This window comes from Eulemur rufifrons, chromosome 7 (assembly GCF_041146395.1).
Source record: "Eulemur rufifrons isolate Redbay chromosome 7, OSU_ERuf_1, whole genome shotgun sequence".
NCBI classification, from domain to species: domain Eukaryota; kingdom Metazoa; phylum Chordata; class Mammalia; order Primates; family Lemuridae; genus Eulemur; species Eulemur rufifrons.
The window spans coordinates 265,489,184-265,511,710 of NC_090989.1; the positions used below are offsets into that span (position 1 = coordinate 265,489,184).

General features: G+C 38.1%; 1 pseudogene; it reads right to left on the reverse strand.

Moving 5' to 3' along the window:
- Positions 1-11,912: 11,912 nt before the first annotated feature.
- On the reverse strand, positions 11,913-13,104 carry LOC138385992 (large ribosomal subunit protein eL8 pseudogene; annotated as a pseudogene).
- Between the last annotated feature and the right edge of the window lie 9,423 nt (positions 13,105-22,527).

The window sequence follows — 22,527 nt, forward strand, 5'->3', positions numbered from 1 at the left end:
ATCAGGAACAAACTAGTAATATACATAACAACATGGACAAATCTCAAAAACATGCTGAGCAAAAGAAGATAGATGCAAAATAGTACATACTATATGATTTCATTTTTATGAAGTTTGAGAATAGGCAAAACTAATCTATGATAATAGAAACAGAACAATGGTTGCCTACAGGGTGGGGATTGACTGAAAAGACACACATGGAAACTTCCTGCAGTTAGGGCAATTTCCTGTATCTTACCTTGCGTGGTGATTACATGGGTGTATGTCACTGTCCAAACTCATTGAACTGAACATTTAAGATTGGTAAAATGTGTTGTTTGTAAATTATACTTCAATAATATATTTTTGAATGCAAATGAAATTTATTTGGTTCTATCCACACAATCATATTTCTAAAACAAACTATTATGCAATAATGTTCAGTCATGAGATCCTTTGGGGGCTACTATTGTGATTAACCACATATTAACACTACACCACCTAAGAGCAGAAAATGACAGTACCCCTACGGAAAACCAAGATACACTATAAACATGTCCTAAGACAAATTAACTTTTTAAGAATAAGTCAATAGTTTATTCCTATGCATAAAGTCTATGATTCCCCACAGCTAGCCACCTAATTCTATATATTAATAACTATGAAATATACTTCTACAATCGTGTATAGTTTCTTCTGTCTTTAGTGGGATATAAAAATTATATGGTAGGACTCTATTTTTAGGTTTTTATTCCATGTTGTCTTCTCCCTGTATTTCCACTTTCCCCTTCCTTGTTGAATAGTAATATGGCCTGTGCTTATGGCTCAGGAAAGTACGTGATGGGACAGAGAACAGAAGGGCCAAAAATCTTTACAGAAAGACTAGGAGGAGATTTACAGAGTGGTATGACTAGACCTGAAGGTAAAACAGTTTCCCCAGACTTTAGAAACAGACACTCTACAAGTGGGAGAGTGATAGAGAGAGATCTGTGTACCCAAGAGCAGAGGGCTCATCTGCCCTACTTCCTGGCAGCAAGACTGGGGAGACAGCAAGACCCCAGAGAAGAAAGACTGCAAGGAATATTTAGGTAGATGGGGCCTAGAATAGCTTAACAACAGATGCTCACATTCAATGGACATAGCACCAAGTGAACTTGGACAAAGGAAGTCTCAAAGGTCATGTCTAAGAGCCAAAGCTAGCTGGACAGTCTCCAACACATTGCCACCATATAAAATTCTGGAATGGCGACTGACCTGGGTAGGTGTCTATAACTAATTCCCTAAGATTGGAAGAAAACCCCCAAAGAGCTGAGCTCCTATTTCCCCACCAACCATAAAGAATAAGAGATCAGGAATTTGAATTTAATCTGAAATAAAGAAAAACACTTCTTGAAAATATAAGGTGTTTTTTTTTTCTTTCCTTTTTTTCCTTCATGGAATACTACTCAGTCATGATATCTAGGTTTATTGACTGAGATTCATATCCGCTGTATTAGCTTGATAGGGCTGCTATAACAAAGTACCAGAGACTGGGTGACTTAAACAACAGAAATTTATTTTCTCACATTTCTGGAGGCTTGAAGTCCAAGATCAAGGTGTCATCCCGGTTGTTTCTTCTGAGGCCTCTCTCCTTGGCAAGCAAATGGCCATCTTCTCCCTATGTCTTCACCTGGTCTCCCCTCAGTCTGTATGTTGTCCATGTCCTGATCCCCTCTTCTCATAAGGACATGAGTCATATTGAATTAAGGCCCACCCATATGACCTTATTTTCCTTAATTACCTGTCTAAAGGGCCTATCTTTAACTACAGTCACATTCTGAAGCACTGGGGTTTAAGATTTTGACATATGAATTTGGGCCTGGGGGGACACATTTCAGCCCATAACACCCACTAAGTGTGGAGTTCTCATCTATGATTACTAAGAAACCCTGGACACTTCGTGTCTGCACCATGGAAAGATTACAAACCCTAGAATAGGAACCCATTTGGTATGAGACATACAACCTGGAGAGGATTACTATACAGACAAGAGGTGATCTCAGAAGTTTCTGCTAATTTGCAAGGTACACATGGACTGTAATGGATTTGAAACAGTAACAGAGAACACTTTAAAATGCCTGAGAAGATGCAGTGTGACCAGAAGAAAGGAAGTGATCACACTTGACCCTTGATAGAATTTGCTGAAGAGTTAATTCAAGAAATATCTAGAAAGGAAGGGGTATGAAAAGTTATCTTTAAAACTTGTTTCAGAGACTTTAAGTTTTTCAAAAAGATTAACAACAATAAAAATAACTGTCAGGTGCAGTGGCACACACTTGTAATCCCAGCTACTCGGGAGGCTGAGGCAGGAAGATCACTTGAGGCCTAGACTTTGAGGCTGCAGTGAGCTATGATGTCACCACTGGGCTCCAGCCTGGTTGACAGAGCAAGAATCTCTCAAAAAAAAAAAAAAAAAAAAAAAAAAATCCATTTTAAAGTGTAGTAAAAAAAATTATCCAATATTTAATTTAAATCTGTTTAGAAAAATTAACTGATTATCATTAAGACTGTATCCTGTATCTAGCCTGTGTAACAGGGCACTTCTTTAAAAAAAAAAAAAAAAAAATTGCCTTGAAAAAAAATTTCTTTCTGAGACATTGAAACCTCCTTCTCCCCAATCCCTTGCATGCTACAAATATATCTGAAGCTCCTTCTTTTCGTGTTCTCTTGAAAAAAAGGTCTGAATTTGAAACATGGACAATGGAAGAGTAAAAACAAAACAAAACTCTTCTGGTAATTTTAACCAGCCACAAGTGGCCAGGGTAAACTTCCTTCGTGAAAGCTTCTTGCCTAGAGGTGGAATTGGGTCATTATGTCTGTACAATAACTGCCCCTACAAACAACATATGAATGCCAGATGGTTGGACCTGTTCCATTAAGAAACTGATGTTTTCATTGTTTGGAACTTGATTTTGCAGCTTTCTCCATATAGTGATTTGATTGCAGCATTTAGAACCTTTGAGAGCTTTCCCATAAATTATTCCACCCCTTGAACGTGAAACTAGGGTAGGCTTATTAGCCTGTTTTTCCATTGGTATGTCATTCCCACTTTCTTACGCAGATGTGGGTAATTTAGGCAGGATTCATAAAAAGAAAATGTGGGTCGTGTTTTGGTCGTTTCCTCAAGGAACTTGCTACCAAATAATTCTTCTCTCACTTTGTTCATTGAATATTTATGTATGAATTTTCATGAAAAAATAAAATAATCACTAACAAAGTTCTTACTATGTACTTACATGGCTTTTATGGTACTTTCAAGTTCTCACACTATTCTAAACATTTTATACATTTTTAACTCATATAAGCATCACATCAATTCTGTGAAGTCAATACTATTACTATTTCCATCTTGTAGATGAAGGAACTAAGGAATAGTGAAGTCAATTAACTTAGCTCAGATCAAACAGGCAGTAAGTGGTAGAACTAGGATTGTAACCCAGAGTCTGTGTTCTTAACCACCTCACCACATATTACATTAAGTTCCAACCCGTCTATTTGTTCCAAGAAAACAGTGGTAAAACAAGATTGCCTGCTCCCTACTTAGTCCTCATTAATGTGAACTGAGTCTTGCTATTATTGTGACAAATATCTAGTCTATTCCAAGCCTTAGAGAATATGGCAGGGTACATAACTACCTATCAATAGGACCAGTCTTTACGGCATCTTGGAGAGATTCCATTATTCTGTTTAAGAAATAAAAGTTTTCTTTCCTAAAATCCTTTACAAACTACTCTGGCTCCAATGGTTGCTCTAATCTTGGTATCCCTCATTATCTTAAAGGGGCCTTGAATTTTTTTAAAGAAACATAATCCATCTGCAGTAGAAATAAAGTGTAACATGAAGTTGCAGAAAATGGGAGTGGGCTGTAAAACCACAAAGAGTCACACTTGCAAAATGGGAATTATTGTGAGATAACTCATGAGCAGTAGATTCTAGTGGAAAGACATTTGCCTGCCCTCACAGTGAAAGGGCATGAAGACACGATAACCACAAACATTGGGGATACGATACCACAAGAGGAAGATTCAGGAAAACTCAGTAGTTTAAAAGGCTTTAGAGAATATCCTTACCCAAAGGTAAGTATTTAAGTCAGCCTTAGATTAGTTCAGATGTGTCAACTCCACAGGCAAAGTAGCAGACATTTGTTGCTGTTTTGTTGTCTACCATCTAAACTCTCTTCTGCTAACAGCTCCCCGATTTTCCTTTCTACATTTTTGTCTGGTGTTAACCTCTTTGCTCTGTTGTGGACCTGTGATACGATACTGGCCATTCAGAGCATTCGATTCTATAGTCACATTGATAAATTCCAAGATGAACCACTGATCCTGTGAGAGCCAATGATCTATACCAATGATCTTGGGCATTTTTGCTTGAGCTGATGAGAAAGGAATATATTCTCTTTTCCTGCTAGAATTGGAGCTGTGAAACAAAGCTTGAAATATTGGAGGCCACCATGAATGAGAATTTGCCAAAGGGATAAGACAACACTAAGAAAAGTAGCATTAGGGGACATATCCGATTACTTATTTTGAACTCCTGAATCAAGGTGCACCTATTGTCTGTCCCTTGAACTTTTATGTTACAAAAGCCAATAAATCCCCATCTTTATTTAAGCTTTTTAAATCTTCCCTTGCTATCCAAGGAGTTCCAACAGAAGGAGAGAACTAAGGGTCCCTAGCCCCTTTGGAGAGAGCTTGCCTTATGTTTCTTTGTGAGCGGAAACAATGGAATACTTGAAGAAGGCTCTGGAGAGAACAAAAGAGTTGGGATTTGAGGATATCCCCGAATGGAGTTAATTTTTCAGAGCATTAACATAGAAACTTTAGATTGGCCCTTTTAGAAAAGCAAACATTCTGCACTTTCACACAAGATCCTTGGGGATGAAGGGGAAAGAAAATTATTTTAACAATTAAAAAAACAATTAAGTTTTATGGTGGTAACTAAAAGGTTCCATTTGTGCTATTGCACCAGACTTCAGAGACTTACCTTTTGGCCTCTGAGCCACAAAGATGGTTTTGGGCTCATAGGGAAACTTTATTGACCTAGGTTTCCAAACTTTTAAAGAGATTTGTTTCCTACATAGGAATCAGTTTGGTGTGGCAGACTGCTAGTAGTCTTTTCTTCTCTTCCCCAGTCGTGGAATTTTAGCTAGACACATGGATATTCAGCTATCGCTTCCATTTCCCAGCCTACTTGGCAGCCAGTTATGGTCATGTGATTAGTTCTCACCAACAGAAATGGAAGAGGTGTGTGGAAGAATGTGAGTTGAAGAGATATACGCAACTTCTCTATCACCTGTTTGAAAGGAAATTGCTTGCCCTTCATCTCTGTACTTTCTCCTTCTAGCTTGATCTAATTTTAATCAATTAGGACAACATCCTAAGGATTGAAGAAGTGACAGGATGGAAGAAACATGGTCCCCAAATGACTAACTGAAGACAGGAGAGCTGCACCATCAACCTGGATCACTCACCGCTAGACTGTTACTTGACAGAAATAAATTTCCATGTTATTTAAACCCTGGTATTTTGGAATTCTTTTTTACAGCAGGTTAACACCTATTCTAATACCCCCATTTTCTGAATCTTTCACCACAGACTTCTCCACTTTTCATAACAGATTATTTCCATTCCATAATGTCCCCTTAATAATACATCACCTGACCAAGATCTTTTAGTTAAGCTATTGCAGCCATCATTTTGTTGCTTTCTCCTCTGACAACCAACCTGAAACTTTTATCAAACAATATTGAGAAAACATCTTTGCTCAATGAATTTTCCATATTAAGAGGGAAGTTGTTTGGTTACTAGAACTTTATTTTCATTAATTCCTAAAAGCCTTGCTTGTTTGGATTTCATGAGGGATCTGTTTGTGTCATCTTTAATCACCAGGGAAACTTCATCTACTCTCCTAATGATTCTCACTGAATATTTCAAAATGAAATACTTACTATATCTCTCACTATAGTTTTAAGTGCATGAAACAGGGGAAAAATGAAAGTTGGGAAAGTTTTTTCTAATAAAATATCTGGTACTTTTCTATTTTCTCAACCTCAGAAATGTGCATGGATAAATGATTAAGAACTCAATTATCTTCCCCTAAAAGTCAGAGGGTATAATTCAATCCAGGTACACTCTACTGCTCTGGGTGAGCTCGTGAAGACTGTAACTGGATCTCTGAGAGCAGCAGGTTTGTAGAAACTCACTTTAAAACACACCTATAATGTTACTCAATCACTATCTCAATCTCTGTTCTCCCTGTGTTGTCTTCTACTCTTAGCCCATTTACCCATTTTGACTATAAATCTTTTATTTAAATGAAATGTTTTCTGTTTCTTCATAACTTTGGCTTGATTATGAACCCAGCAGAACTTCAAGACTTCTCTCTATACACCCTTTTGTTTTCCTATACTTCCTGCCACTCCCTGGTTCTCACCATGTTTCCTTACCAAATTCATGAGAATGAGAATATGATTGTCCAAGCTTATCCCTATTTGGACAAAACTTTTTTGTTTCAAGCTTCCTTATATTACTGGCTATGTGTGAGTCAGATGCCTCCTCCCTGACAACTTCAATATAGTATGGTAGGAGAGATGTTCCTAAGCTATAAAACATACCTGTCCGGGACTATTCCCTCCATCAGCAAGGTATAGGATAGGAAAAGGACAATTTTTCATAGATGTGATTATGAGAAAGGTAAGCACTGTGACTAATCATTATACCAAAATAATGAATATAAAAATCCACTAAATTGTGCTCCTCACAAGGAAGGACCAATTCTGGTATTTATTTCCAGGCTTAATTTGGTAAGGACAGCTCAAATAAATAAAATGGACGATTCTCTGTAGCAGGCTTCTGAAGTAGAGAATGGAGTCCAAAATTCTGCTAAATAGAAGTTTCCACCAAAAAACTACATGGGGGGAAAATAATTCAGTATATCAATAAAATCTCACTCATGCTTGGTTACCACAGCAACCTCTCCTGCTTCCCACTGGCAACTACATTTCTAACTAAACATGGGAGCCCCTGGGATCCCATGATCAAAGGCTGTGTGAGCAGGCAAGTTGAGGATCAGTCAGTCACCAGAGAGCAAGCCACAGGATGTCCAAAGCCCACCTTGAGTGCCATGTAGAGTGGTGGGCATTCATTCAGTCTGTACTTCACTTAGGACAAGTCACAGGGTAAATTGAATGAGGCCTTGTCACCCAAGAACTCACTAAAGGGGCAGTTCTGAGACCATTCTTCAGGTCTACTTCTAGCCTACACAGCTTGAAAAGAAGAAAAATTTCCAGCCCAGCCCAGCAGACTCAGCTTATCCAGGAGAGACAGTATCCTTACATCTACCCACCCTGTACAAGGAGGGAAGGGAAGGAAGAGGCCTGCCAAAGGATAGTAAAAAAAAATCAAATGGGATTGTTAAGGAAGCCCATGTTGGCCACTGATGCTGATCATTCTAACCCTTTATTCATAAATAAGCAGTCAGTGAAAAATCACTAAAGGAAAGAAAAGAATCAGCCACCATAAAGAGAAAAACCAATGGAAAAAAATCAGGGAAAATAGTCTCAGTGGAAGAATGGTAATGGAGAAAACTAAATAGGCCTTTTTCAAAATTCTAAATGTCATTCCCAATAAGATCTAAAGGATAATGCATAGATACAATAAAAACATGCTTCCATTAGAATGTTTTAGAAAGTAGTAAGTGGAAAGCAAGAGTGAATTCTTATAGATCTTAAAACATGATTACCAAAAAATAAAACAAAACCAATAATTAGCAGAATAGACCCTTCTGGAAATTAAATGAATGGGTTAGATCCGCTGCTGGACTTCTCTTAGACCAGAGTATAACCATAGCAGTATTGTGATGGGGTCATGGACGTTTAGATAGATGAGTTCAAATCATAGCTCTACTCCTTTTCAGCTATTTAGCTTTGTGCTGCTTTAGTTAACCTTTCTAGGTGTCGATTTCCTCATCTATAACATTGAGCTAATAGTAGCTCTTTTATTGGTTTGTCATGAGGATAAAATGAGGTAATTCATGAAAAATTCTAAATGTCTGCCACATACAATCCTTAAAAATTTCATCTATTCATGTTAATATAAAGCAAAATGCAAAGAAGTAGAATTTTTAAGAAAGAAGCCAAGAACCATGGAAAGGAGAGATATGGGAGATCGAATGCTATATGCATCTAATAGGATGCTGAGTAAATGTTTTCCAGTTTTACAAAAATGGGTAACTGAGGTTGGCAGCTGAAAATAAAGAGGTTGTAAGCACACACTTTCAAAAGACAGACACTAACAAACAGGAGTGGACGTATAAGGTATAACAAGAGACGGCACGATAGGTCCTAGCCATTAACAACACCCTTTCCTCTAACCTCAGTCTATAAAAACAGAAAGTAGGAAGATGACGGTTTTCAGTGAGTTTATATAAATGATTATATGTGACTCTCACTGATTATATATATTACCTAGTGAAACTACTACTAAGCTAGGGACATAACAGATACATTAGGGAATGATAACTTGTTGCACCTGACTCTGGTCCAACATGTTGATGAAACCTGAAAAATGTAAAATATTAATAAATGGGAGGCTACAAGTAAAATGCAGTGCTCTTTGTTAGGTCCAAGGGCCCTCCTCTGACAACTCACCCTGGGCACAATTTTAGGTGGAAAATTTGACTAATCGGTAGAGGAGTAAAACAAAGTACAGACATAGAGGTAGACCTTTACATTACACAGAATTAAGGGGCTTATTGGCCAATTGCAATGTATGAATATTAATTAGTTGGATTCTGATACAAACAAATTATGTTTAAAAATGAGACAATTGCAAAATTTTAATTATAACTAGGTATTTCATATTAGGGAACTATCATTATTTTTAGGTATGATAACAGTATTGCAGTTATGTTTTAAAAGAGTTCTTCTGAGACATACACTGAAATATTTAAATATGAAATGATATGATGTGTGAGATTTGTTTCTAAATAATCGGCAGACATGGACACGTGGATATGGGGTAACAATAAAAATAAGTTCAAAAAGTTTTTTTTAAAGGTTGAGTGTTTGAATAAAAAAAATTATCTGCTATTTTTAAGAAGCATACCTAAAACAAAAATAGAAGCTTGAAAATAAACAGAATGGAAAAATACTAAGCAAATGCTAATTTAAAAACTCATGGATGGCATTATTAAGATCAGAATAAATAATATTTAAGGAAAAAATTAAGTGAGATAATGTGGACAGTTTATAGAAATAGACGGTATAATTTATCAAAAAAATATAGTAGCGAACCTTTGGCTATCCAACAGTACTGCATTCAACTATCTGAAGCAAAAATTATTAGAAATACAGGAGGTTTTAATACAGTAAAAAAAACCTATAAATCAATCGGACTTATAAGATAAAAATGTTCTAAAGACAGCATTATAGAACAGATTTCAGTATGATAAAATTTCAAAATAACTACATAAAATTAATTTTAGTAGTTTAAAAATTGGCTTGTAATTTTATTCATAAGTCATCCCAAAATGAGGTCAAAGGGGGAAAAAATATATCTTAAGAAAAACAGAAAAGTCCCATTTTAGACCTTGGGGATACAACAGTGTACAAAACATAGCTCTCCCTCAAGGAGCTTACCTTTTAATGGGAAGAGACAGAAATCAACTAATAAACAAATAATGTGCCAGATATAATTAAATATATGTCAGGTATAGTATAATATATAATACATGTATAATATGTCATGTATAATATAAGTACTATGAAGGAAATTAGAGAAAGGAGAGTGCAGAGTTATTAGGGGCATGCATATTTTAGACAGAATCGTCAAGAAAGAGCTTATGTAATGATGGTATTTGAATAGAGAGGAAAGCAGATGAGGGAGTGAGGAAGGGGCAGGGGTGAGCATTCCAGGTAGAAGGGAAGGGAAGTGCAATGGTCCTAAAATGGCAGTTTGCTTCCCTTATTAAATGAACAGCAAGAGGTCAAGATCTTAGCTGGAGAGAAAAGAGGAAGGGAAGGAAGGCTGGGAGAGAAAGTCAGAGAAGGTTGTGTGTGCTGGTGGGTATGTATGCTGGGGGAGAGACCACACAGGGCCTTGAAGCCCACGGGAAGAACTTTGGATTTTTCTCTGAATGAGATGAAGCCATCGGTTTCAGGAAGAAAAATGACACGTGTATTAAAAGAACAGTCTGCCTGGCATGTTGAAAAGAGACAACCGGGGGAAAGGACAAGGAAATCATTTACGAGCCTACTGCAAGTGACCAGACGAGAGATGGTTGAATTCTAGATACATTTCAAAGGAAAAGCTAACATGACTTCCTTGGGTATTGAATATGTTAAACGTGAGAGACAGAAGTAAAGATAATGCCCAAGTTTTGCCCTGAGAAACAGGAAGAAAGGAAGTAACATTTACTAAGGTAGGGAGTATGGAGGTGCTCATTCATGAAATAGATACCTCCATTCTTACACAAAGGTATTAGAAAAATACATTATTGATTAAAAAAATAATCTTTGACTTGGGAATGATTTGGCAGGATACCAATGGAAGAAAGCATAAAGGAAAAGATTGATAGATCTAATTACACAAATGCCTGTAAACAAAAATAAGCAATATTTTCAAAAATGATGAACTTGAAAAATATTTGTGTAATATGAATAAGTTTTTGAAATATTGTAATGTGAATTTCCTCTTTTGAGCATCCACTTAGCGTGGGTGACAGTTATGGGGTAAGGAGCACTGTTAACAGCAAGAATGCAAGAGAAATAAAGCAGTCAATGTTAAGCTTCTGACTGTCATATAGAAATAGCTTTGCCCAGAGAGAAAAGGATTTTCCAAATTTTTTGAGCTCTCACTTGCATAATCGCTAACTTGATCACAGAGTTTCGCAAGTATAAAGTAGACAGGAGTTCAATAAGCAAAGCCTCTGCCACACCGGAAGGAATAAAACTTCATCTCTTCTCTTTCTAGTGGAGTGTGGAAAAAAAGAATAGGATAAAGTCAGATACCAGTGACCTCACTTTCCTCTTCTTAGGGTAGAGGGCAATGCATATATCTAGAAAAGCAAACAGAAAATCCTGGAGCTTGTGACCTGCTTTCCTGGGTGTAGGGGAAGCCCTAACTACACTTGCGTGATGTGACGTCCAACACTGTATGAGGGCTGCAACGCAGCATTGGCAGAGGGAGGTGGCTGGATAGACGGCTTCCCACACGTGTGTGTGCCATCTGGGAGCACCAAATGTTCCCACAGGGACACGAGACACTGAGTAGACTGACAGACCAGTGAATGGGAATGTCTGCTGTTGAAATAAGGAGACCCGTGGTGGTGGGCCTTCCCAGCTTGCTTCATTTCAGGAGGTAGGATGTGTATAGCTTATTCCAATGTCCTTGTAGTCAGTAGAGTCCCCTCTAGGATGCAGGCAATAGTTTATCAGTCTCTTTTAAGACTCATGTTTTCATTTTTTCTGTGGTTATTTTAGTGAGACATTGTCTGACTCCACTTCAGGGAGTAGTAGCCTCGTTGTTGGCTCACCATAAAAACAGACTAGGATAGCTGTAGCCACCCCACCACCAATGATCTCTGTCATCCCTTATTCTTTGAGATGAATGGCTGCCTTTCTGAAACTTACGTAAAGTGCTATATAAACCCAACTGTAGGCTTCCTTCCAACCAACGCTATTGCTGCCTCCAAGTCCTTCGTACATAGAAATTTTGTCATCATCAGTGGCTAACCAGGTACCATTTTGAACTCTAAACTCTTAGAACAAGCACTTGAACTTTGAAATTTTCTTTTCTGAGTCAGGAAATAACAAGTTTCCATCCTTCTATTGGCAATTTTTTAAGGAGGTTTTCTTTATTATTTTTATGTACAGAAAACTTAACACTGTACATTTAGCCCAGTTTACTCAAAAGTTCTTTAGCCTTTGCCTTTCCCAGCTCTGCAATACAGATTTTGGACCCCAGGACGCTGCCTCCCCAGTGGTGGCAGATCTCATCATATCTGTCATTGTAATTGGTCCTAATAGCTTCGACCAGCTTCCTTTGTCTTTCGAGTTGACCTGTGTGAAGGTGACAGCGGCACAGGTCTTCCTGTGGACTAGACACTCCAGTCCTGCCTTCCCCTTGATAATGCAGGGAGGGACCCCGATCTTCCAGCACAAAGCAGGCAGGAAGTCAGCCAGCTCCATGGGATCCACGGCTTGTGCCGCCAACACCAGCTGAGCCTTCTTGTTCTCCACCAAGGTGGTGACAGTACTAACCCCTGCTCAGAGGACAGGTGGCCTCCCAGTGGGGGCATCCCCTTTGCCAGCAGCTTTCTTCTCAGCCTGGGCCAACAGTCTCTGCTCCTTCTCCTGCTTGGTCTCTGCTCTGTACTCGTGGGCCAGCTGAAGCAGCTGAGTGCCTGTTTGGCGGTCCAAGGCCTGGGCGAACTGGCTAATTGCAGGAGGCACTTTCAGCTCCTGTAGAGGGTAGCCCTTTGCCGCTGCAACCGGATGTAGCGGGGCCATTGGACAAAGCAGGTGAGGCCCCCTTTGGGCTGGAGGTCCTGTCCAATGCCAGAATTCTTCAGCCTTTCCTCAAACAGGGAATTCACCACCTTCTTGGCCTCCTGCTTCCTCACAACAGCAGGAGCCAGGGACACCTTCTTCCCCTTGGCCTTCCTTTCTTTTGCTTATCAGTCACCTCTAACGTATAAACTTGATGAGAACACATTTGCGTGTGTGTGTGTGTGTGTTTTCTACCCCCTGGGATTGGAACAGGGCCTGCCACACTGTGAGTGCCCAGTCCACTCCACCTGAGCCCCCCGAAGGACTGAATTACTGGACTGCTGATTCATTCCTTCACTGAGCCCGTACTATGTTCAGGGTGCTGTGCCGGGAGTGGGGACACGTGTAAGACTAGGGAGATAAAGGCACAGAGGTGAGTCCCCAGCAGAACTCCTCTCTCCAGGCAGAGGTTGGCAGGGGCCTTGTGGTGAACTCCACAGCCCCCAACCGGCTGTCTGTTGGTGAGTTTTGATCCTGTCTCCTCTGGAGCAGATTTGCTTCAGCTGCTTTGAAATTCCATCTTCCTCTCCGGGCATGAGGGCAATTAATTCAATCAGTCATTTATTTCTGATAGTACTTTCTTGTGATTTCTTTATCGTGCAGTAAGTATTTCAAAGTGGAATGTGGGGACATGTGACCGACCAAATGATCAGGAATTTTAGCCAAAAGTTTTGGCTAATTTAATTAATGCATTAGCAGCAAATTGGTCGTCTTTTATTTCTTCTCCTTTTCCTGCCTCCATGTCATCTCAGTAGGCAAATCTGTATGTTATGAGCTAAAATGGATCTCTGTAGCTACGTGTCCCCCCCACTTCCCCTGTCCTCTATTTCCATCGGAAATGCTCATTCTTCCTTCTGCTTATGTGACTTCATCCTGTGCCATATCGCTCACCTTCAAGCAACCTCTACAGGGCCCCAATACCTGGGACAAACTGCTTTTCAGCATTAGTGTTACTAAGTTTTCTCTTGTTCAAATGCAGATTCCTGGGTCCCAGACCAGCCCCAGTAAATCAGAAACTGTGGGCAGGTCCTGGGATTTCACATTTTATAGACTTTCCTGATGATTATGATGTGCACTAACATTTAAGAACTAGTGACCTAGAAAGGAGGTAAAAAAGATAGATTAAGACCCTTTAGTCCTCTCAGTTCTTGGTTCTTTGGTTCCTTCTTTCCTTTCTCCGTTCCTTTTTTCCTTCCTGGGAACTTAATGGAACACACTGGACTCACTTTCTGGGACTCTTTCTTCCTCCCTTCCACTCTTTCTTCATCCCTCTTTTCTTATCTCTCACCCCCTTCCCCGCCCCCAGCTCCTGCCCTGCCTTGGCCTGGCATTTAAGTGTATCACAGCAGTATGATAAGCATCACAAGTATGCAATATTCTTTATCTTAAAAAAGAAAAGAAAAGAAAAGAAAACGAACTTGTGCAAGAGCTGCTGGCTCAAAATCTCCCTTGAGCTTTGGACACTAGTAGACTACAGAATACAGAGTGGTAACTGGCCAGGGAAACCCGAAAGTAAGCACAGCTGGGATCCATAAAGTCCCCTCCCCTCTTTGATTCAGGGAGAAACATTAAAACAGCTGACCTATTGCTCCAGCATTTCTTTTCCATTATCTGGAATGTGTGATAAATGGATATTTAAAAGCTGACAATGTCCTGCCTCCTTTATCCTTCACCATAATTTTACTAACTCATTATCTTTCAAGAAAGCTTCCATCCTATAGCCTTTACGTAAAAAGGCTCAATTAGTCCAGGTGGTAGTAGAGTTCTGTGTTAGTAGAATATGAAGAAAGTTCTTCAAAGCCTGCTTGCTGCTGAAGTGGGTAATATAGGCAAAGACTGTGGTTGTTGTTTTATTAGAAACAAGAGTTAAAAGGAAGCTAATTAGAAGTTTACTTTTTTTATTGTATTCTATGTTACTGAAAAGTTGATTAAATCATGCTTACTAAAAGCATATTTAAACTATGTTGCCAGAGTGTGTGATTTAAAGGAACTCCGTAGTAATTTTTTGGCCAAATAATGAATTCTTTTTGATGTGTAAATATTCATCCTATTGGGTCTTGTTTTGCAAATTAAGGTTGATCAAAGCTCCATTTTCCTTAAAATAGAGGCATTTCTCTCTCCCTGAGTGTTTTTCTTTAAATGTTGGAAGAAACAGAAATACTGTAAGCATGTTTACCTTGTATAAGAAATAATGCTAATTATATGTTCATTTACTGATGAGTATCACAGCTCATAAAAAAACATTACGTAGAAAGTGGGCTGAAGAATGTTGGTTTGCTCTAGAGCTGTCTCAGATCACTAGGTTTAGAGATCCAGGAACTAAATACTTCTTTCACTTGAAAAAAGATCTATTTTATCACCATCAGTTGGCTTTTAAAATAACAAATTCCACTTTTATTTGCAAAAGTCCACAAAGAGACCTATTTGATTTGCTGAATTTAAATAATTTATAGACAGACAGCTTTCCTAGAGATAGGAAGGAAAAAAACTGTAACAGCAGCACCCACTGAGAATTATCTTCCAAATACCGCCTCTAAGTCTGGACTTCACATCAAGATCTGGCAAACATACAATACTGAAATTGTCAGACCTCTGAAATAATCACCGCTCACTGTCAGAGGTTTTGCAATTGAATTAATACATATTTCTCTCGTAGGCAGCAATTCTCGTTTAGTTCTTATGCTTCTCACTTTTAAGAGAACTTTATTAATTTCCACCTATACCTCCCTCACCTGTACAAACCCACAATAGGAAATATCGTCAAGGGGCTGAGACTGGTAGGGGGAAAAAAAGTGTGTACATGAGAAAAAGAAACGACAGGGAAAGAAAGCGCCAACTCTTGAATAGCTTCAATATGTCCATCCCACGTCTGATAAACATCTCTTTCATATTAAATATTGGCTGGAAGTACTTTTACATAAAGGAAAAAAAGAAGACCTTTTTTATGATTTGGAAAGGTGAGCACAAGATCAAAGCAGCCAGGATAGAAGTTTCTTGACTGGAATTCCACCAACACAGATGGAAAACCCATTTTCTCAAAAAATCAAATATGTTCACAAATAAAAATAAGCCACTAGGTTTTAAGAGCTCTGGCCTGTGTTATGTGGAACATCAGGAACCAATTAAATTGCTTTCCCCTTCTTGTTTATCCTAAATAATGTAGTCTTTTCCCTCCTCTGATTATACCAGCTTCCCATCCCTGTGGCCGGGATCTGGTCTTTCACTCTCTACTAAAACCCTTTCTCTGTAGCACATACGAGTTGGGAAAAGATCGAAAGCCTGCCTTTTATCATGCTAAGGAAAAACAGCTAAATATCTGTCTTGTAATATTTTCTTTTGCCCCCAAAAGACAGTTGGCAGTTGGTTAATGGCTGGGTGCGTTTGTATGTGAATCACAATATCCAACCGTTGACAATGATTCTGTTTTTCATTTGCTTAAACTTTTCACCTCCCTCCTGAGCTTATAATGGAACATATTCCTCATGTTCTGCTTTTAGTTTTCCCTTTTTAGGCTTGTGCACATGGTTCAGTTCTGAGAGGATAGAAAGCTAGGCTTAGTGCCTTATTGTGAAATATGGACTATAAAATGACATCAATCCTTCCAGTTACTGTCTGAGAGCACACCACTCAGCGTGTCTGTTTCCCGTCTGCCCACCGGAACCGCAGCCTCAGGAAAGGGTACTATGTCTCATGTCCGCACATCAACAAATCTACATATCTGCCCCTAGGGTATATGCTTAGGAGCTGGGTAGATATCACACACTGGAAAGAGCCACCAGTTAAGTTCTTAAAACCTCAAGTCACATGGCTTTTGACTCGGACAATACACAGACATGGTCATCTTTGTACATTTTGCTATAAAAAACAAATGGAGAAAGAGAAGGAGTTTGAGCCAGTGCCCTTTTACATCTGCCCAGAGTGACTAAGACAACACTTGAGTCTCCGAGGGCTTGGGTAAGAGCATAAAATGACCTCTCCCAAGACAACAGATTTTTGAAGCTTCTGTTCCCTGTGTATTTGAATCAATGAGCTCAAAGTTCAATCATTGTCATGTTAATGTCCAGATAATTATGCCAGGAAATGTCAGAAAAAATATTAACTTAAAATGAAAAATAGCTTTTGTCTTATATCCACAATAACCTAAAAGCTTAGCTCCACCATCCCAGTGGCTCATCAAGAAACATTTTTTCCTTAATAAATGCTTTTACTATTCCACTCAGATTATCTAAGTGCTTGCCCTTTCCTGCTGTACAATATCATATCGTTCTTTTCTATCTAATTCAACCACTGCATTACATTATATACCTTCAGGGACAGTTGATCGGTCACCACCTTGCTGTCTCCATGATAGGGCTGCTTTTTATGCATTTCTAGGAAACAGCAAGGAATAGCTAGTTGCTTTCTTAGAAACTGCCCAGCGATATGGCATCACCAAATGTGTCCAGGTAGCCTAGTAAAGGTCATTCAAACTTGAGTGGTGACAAAGTGTAACGTGTACTGGGGGTTTGGGGGGGTGGGAATCAGACCAGGAAATGGAAACCTAAATTTGGGCAAATCTCTTCATCAAAGATGTCACCTAATCTCTAAGTCTCACTATTCTAAAATATTAAAGAGATAACAGAAAATTAACATTCACTGAGTAGCTACAATGTTCTATGCACTTCAGAGAATGGTTTCATTTTTATTTCATTTTTATTCACACAAAACCCTTGCAAAGGAAGACTTTCTCTCCCTGTAATATATAGGAGCTCAGACAGGTCAATTAACTTGCCCAGGGTCACAAAGCAAAAAAGTGGCAGAACCAAGATTTGCATCTATGTTTAGTGGCTTCAAAGTTATTGCTTCCCTGAAAATCCCTGTATGAAAGAATTATGCTTGGTAAATAGTCAGTGCTTAATATGTGCAATTTTTCCTTCCAAAGCCCCTTCTAGCTTTGAAATACAGATTCTATTATAAATCCCAAGTTTCAGACCTATTCCTTTATGCAAATCACATAGCTCACTGTGTACATTTAGTCTGGCCACTATCTTCTGAACTCCCTACTTTTAATTCTAGCCGCGCTACTCCTTCTTACAATATCTTCATTTCTCTCAGACTAAATTTCCTGCTACCCTTTTATTCCAGTGTTCCCACATTTCCATCCTTGACTTTGGAAAGGTGATTCTCTACCCTCTAATACCATTTGCAAAGTTCTGACCCATTTTTTTGTATGTTAATAGCTCTTGAAATTTCTGCTTGTGTTAGAGATCTTCTCAGAAAAGGTTATTAATAAAATAAAGATAGTAATTCCCCAACCCCTCACCACCTAGTTAACAATTGATGTTTATTTAACAAATTATATGCAAATAAAAATATAAAATATGCTATACATACAATAATATATAACATAGTATACTGCATATACAATAGATAACATGCCATATGTAACTACATATAATGTATTCTATGTATAAAACATATATGTAGTATGATATGTAATATAGTATATACTATTATAGCATAGTATGTTTATAGCATATATACTATAAAAGCATATATGTACAGCATATATATATGTTATAATATATTGTTTTATATTTAATGTAGAATATAGTATATTATATATTTTCATTTGAATATGACTTATATAAGATATATATATATATACTATATAATTTGATTAAAAATATATATATACCCTTGTGAGCTACTTTCTGTCTGTTTAGACTTCTGTGTGTATGTGTGTGTCTATGTAATGCTGTTCTCTGAAGTTAATGATTCATGAATGTTTACAAATCTAAATGGTTACTGTTGAAACTGAAATAGCACTTCAGTTTGAACATATGTTGTCAGCATACAGCACTATAGTCTTCCACATGTCACAGAATAAAAATTATCATTTTAATGTGAGAGTTTGATTATAATAATTTAATGCCAAACAAAATTTTGGCAAACTGCTTAGGTGGCCAACAGACTCTTTAGAAGAGAGCTATTAATCATCAAACTTAAGTTGTTTGTATTGCTGTAAGATAAATCTCTTCCTTTGCTCCACAACTTCAGGAGAGTCTGCTATTCACATATTAAGAGGAAGAATCAAGGTTGCCATGAAATAGAGAGAAGAGATCAGCCATGGAAAAAGTGATGTAGTCAATTTTGGAACGAGACGAGAACCTTGAGAATGTAAGTGAAATCATGGGTGAAAACTGTCTAAGTCCTGGGGATATGGGATTTCATTTTTTTATTCCTAGATTTTATCTAAATCTTCAAGAACAGAGTGATTTCTGCTGTTATTTAGGTTATATTTATTTCAAAGCATTCTTGGTATGGACCAGATTTGGAGGGTTGCATAAAGGGCAGAAGGTACAAATGCAACATTCCTGAAATGCTTCTCTTTCTTTAAAAATCCTCTTGTCACAATAAAAAAAAAAAATCAGCCAGGCATGGTAGTGTGCTTCTATAGTCCTAGCTACTCGGGAGGCTGAGGCAAGAGGATCACTTGAGCCCAAGAGTTTGAGACTGCAGTGAGCACCACTGCATTCCACCTTGGGAGACGGAGTGAGACCTTGTCTCTTAAAACAAAAAAACCCTCTAGTCCTCTAAATCAGGGGTTGACAAACCATGAGTTGCAGGCCAATTATGGCCTGCTTCCTGTTTTTGCAAATAAGGTTTTACTGAAACACAGCCACTCCCACTTATTTACATACTATCTATGGCTGTATTTGTACTACAATGACAGAGACCAAATGGCCTGCAAAACCTAATATTATCTGGTCCTTTACAAATAAAAGCTTACCAACCCCAGGTCTAAATCAATGGCTCACAAACCCAATTGCCCATTAAAATCCCTTGAGAACCTTTAAAATAATATCAGTTCTTAGATCCCAACCAGAGATAATGATTTAATTGGTTCTAGGATGGGAATTAGACATCAGCATTTTTTTTTTTAAACAGATGGGGGTCTCGCTTTTTGGCCCAGGCTGGACTGCAGCGGCACAATCTTAGCTTGCCGCAGCCTCCAACTCCTGGGCTCAAGCAATTCTCCTGCTTTGATCTTCCTGCCTGCCTCAGCCTCCCAAAATGCTAGGATTGCAGGTGTGAGCCTCAGTGCCCAACCTTTAAAATTCTCTAAGTGATTCTAATATATAGGCAGGGAGAATCATTATTCTAAACATTTTTTAGTTCATTAGTAAAGGAAAGTTAAAGAATCATATTTTAATTGCATATATTGTAGATTTTAGCTAACCAAGAAAAACTATCTTCAGTGACTTTATTTGGTCAACATAAAAATCTGGAAAGGGACTTTTTGACTAATAATTCATCTTTCAATGGCCACAAACCATTGAAAGATGAAATACACATGCACAGTAAATATAGGTAAGTATAGGGTAGCAAGAATTTCGTCTTCTGTCTAGGAAGCATTTGTATCAGAAAGGTAATATATCTCCATTACTTGATTACAATAACTGAATGTTAAATAACTGAACTTTAGATCCATGCAATTTGCATACATTTTCATTGGATACCAAATTCCATTTATCATAAAACTTCAAAAAATGTGTATTTTAGCTAAATTTTACTACTGCCCAAGTCATTAAATATCTTTTTCAGAAGGACTGTAAGAAAATATTTCTTGAGAGCACCTTCTCTAGTCCTTCATGGACAAGGATTGGGTTATATTAAATGCTAGCCATCCTGGTTGTTCAAACACTGTCTTCATTTAGCAGTAAGTCAGGAGACAGACCTGTTGCAAGCAGTTCCCCTACTCCTGAGAATTTAGACATAAATAAATTCTTTAAAGAATATAATAAAAGACTTTTAAAAAAAAATCTGTATCAGCCATGGTTCTTAGTTGTAAGAAATGGAAACTGACCCTGGCTGATTTAAGCAGAAGAAGAATTTCTTGAAGGGATATTAGATATCTTACTGTGTTGCTGAGTTGCCAGGAAGACTGGAGAATCGGCTCAAAATCTGCATAAGAGCAAAGGGAAGCCAAATAGGACACAGCCAAAATCACACTGCAGAATAACTATTACTGCTGCCACCAACATGCAAATCTACAGCTGGCACCACTGACACCACTAGCAGTGAACACTGAGACATTTCTGCCACTGATGTTCATGGAAACTGAGTGTTTCTGCCTTTATCACTGTCATTTACCAGAAAGGATTCCCTTCTTTCAGTTGCTAGCTCAAAATTCAAACAATGGAATAGTTGTTTCTGATTGGCTGAGCCTCAGTCCTGTGTCCATGCCGTAGCTGCAAGGGAGTCTGGGAGAGCAAGTTTTAGCTTTTAGATCAGGAATCAGACTTAGCTCTCTACCAAGACTCAGATATGAGTCAATTTCCAAAATATAAGTTGAGAGTTCAGATTGGACAGCCAAAAAATTATAAACATCTGCTATAATATCATAAAAGAAAGAGAAAGAAAAGGAAGAAAAGTTAAGAGTTACTGCTCTATTAATAAAAACAAAAGCATTTCTAGAATTCAGATTCATTTTGAAGAAAGTTCAAAAGAGTGTAACAATACACTGATAATGTGAATTTGTTTAATATTTTCCAATTCAATATCAAACAACTAGTTAGTTCTTTCCTCCTGTAACCTACATTTCCTAGATTTCATTAACATGTAAAACCCACATTTCCTAATACGATCAAGTTAAAACTTTCTAAATTCCTTTTCCTGCTTTATGGCAGAAAGTCTCTTTAATAGAAAATTCTTTCCCACAACAAAGGCATCAGAATGAAATCGTCTGATGAGAATTCTTCCAAAAGTCTAGGTTATTCTGATTCTAATAGCACCATGAGTTTCTAAGCATGGGTCTTTGTAGGGCTTTGATAATTCCAATGCTTTTGGTTTTTTCTGACCCTGTACCCCTTCCCCAGAAGCCTGTGTATAACTGTGAAAACACACAAACACATTCTTCATAAAAATAATAAATACTTTTCAGTAACATTGAAGCCTAAAATCATATTTAGAAAAGCAACATTTTCCTAAAGGACACAAAATCTGCAAAGATCCAACTCTGTCCATAAGGAAGTTAACCTTCTATAGGAATAGCAGAGGATTTTAGTTCCTTGAAAGCACATGGTCTCCCTCCTATCCAATCCAGAATAGAGTTTTTGTGGTGGTCTTCCCATAACAAAGGAATGTTTGCCCCTCTTTCCACCCACCCCCACATGCACACAAATAAAGAATTACTAAAAGCTTTCAGCTAACAATATTTCAGTCAGAAATCAAGCCCCGTAACTGTGGGATTCCTCTTCTCTCAGCAGCCTTTCAGCAAGAAATAACTTTTAGTCAAGCAGTTAGCCTGGAAAAGGGAGTCAAAGTCTGAGATGAAGACAGCAGATGATTTCCTTCTCTCTAGGTAGCAAATCTCAGAGGTTGGGATTTTTTTTTCCTAAGCTTATTCTCATACCAAGACATTTATTTCTCTACAGGTTTACATCCCTATTTTCTCCCACACTCAAAGAATGTAAGAAAGGTACCCTCTCAGATTTGCCCTTAGCTATGCTGCTATGCTATTTTTGATTTTGTACTTGCACAATTTTACTTACCACTTATTAGAATTTGGTTTTAAAAAACTGGCAGCTGCGGGAGAAGGCAGTAAAAATATGCTTCCGATAGGATGGAAAATCTTACAACTATCTCTGGACTGTCTATGAATTGGAATTCCCCAAAAGATGTCTACGTTAGGTTATTTTTACTTATTTTTAAAGATTCCATCTCTGTTGCCCTAAAGTAATAACACCTACAGAGACTTTTATAAATAATAATTATTACTCTTCAGCTCCCACCCTAAGCTGAAAAAAGGAAAGGAAGGAAAAACAAAGGAAATCTGGAACCTGTCACTATTTCTCTCTTGTCATCAGCTTTTTCTCTTACTCACTTCCTCTTCTTGCTCACTAGGGATCACACTCCAAACGCTGCCCACGGGGACTGGTCATTGACCACAGCAAACCAGCTCAGCACTCTGCACA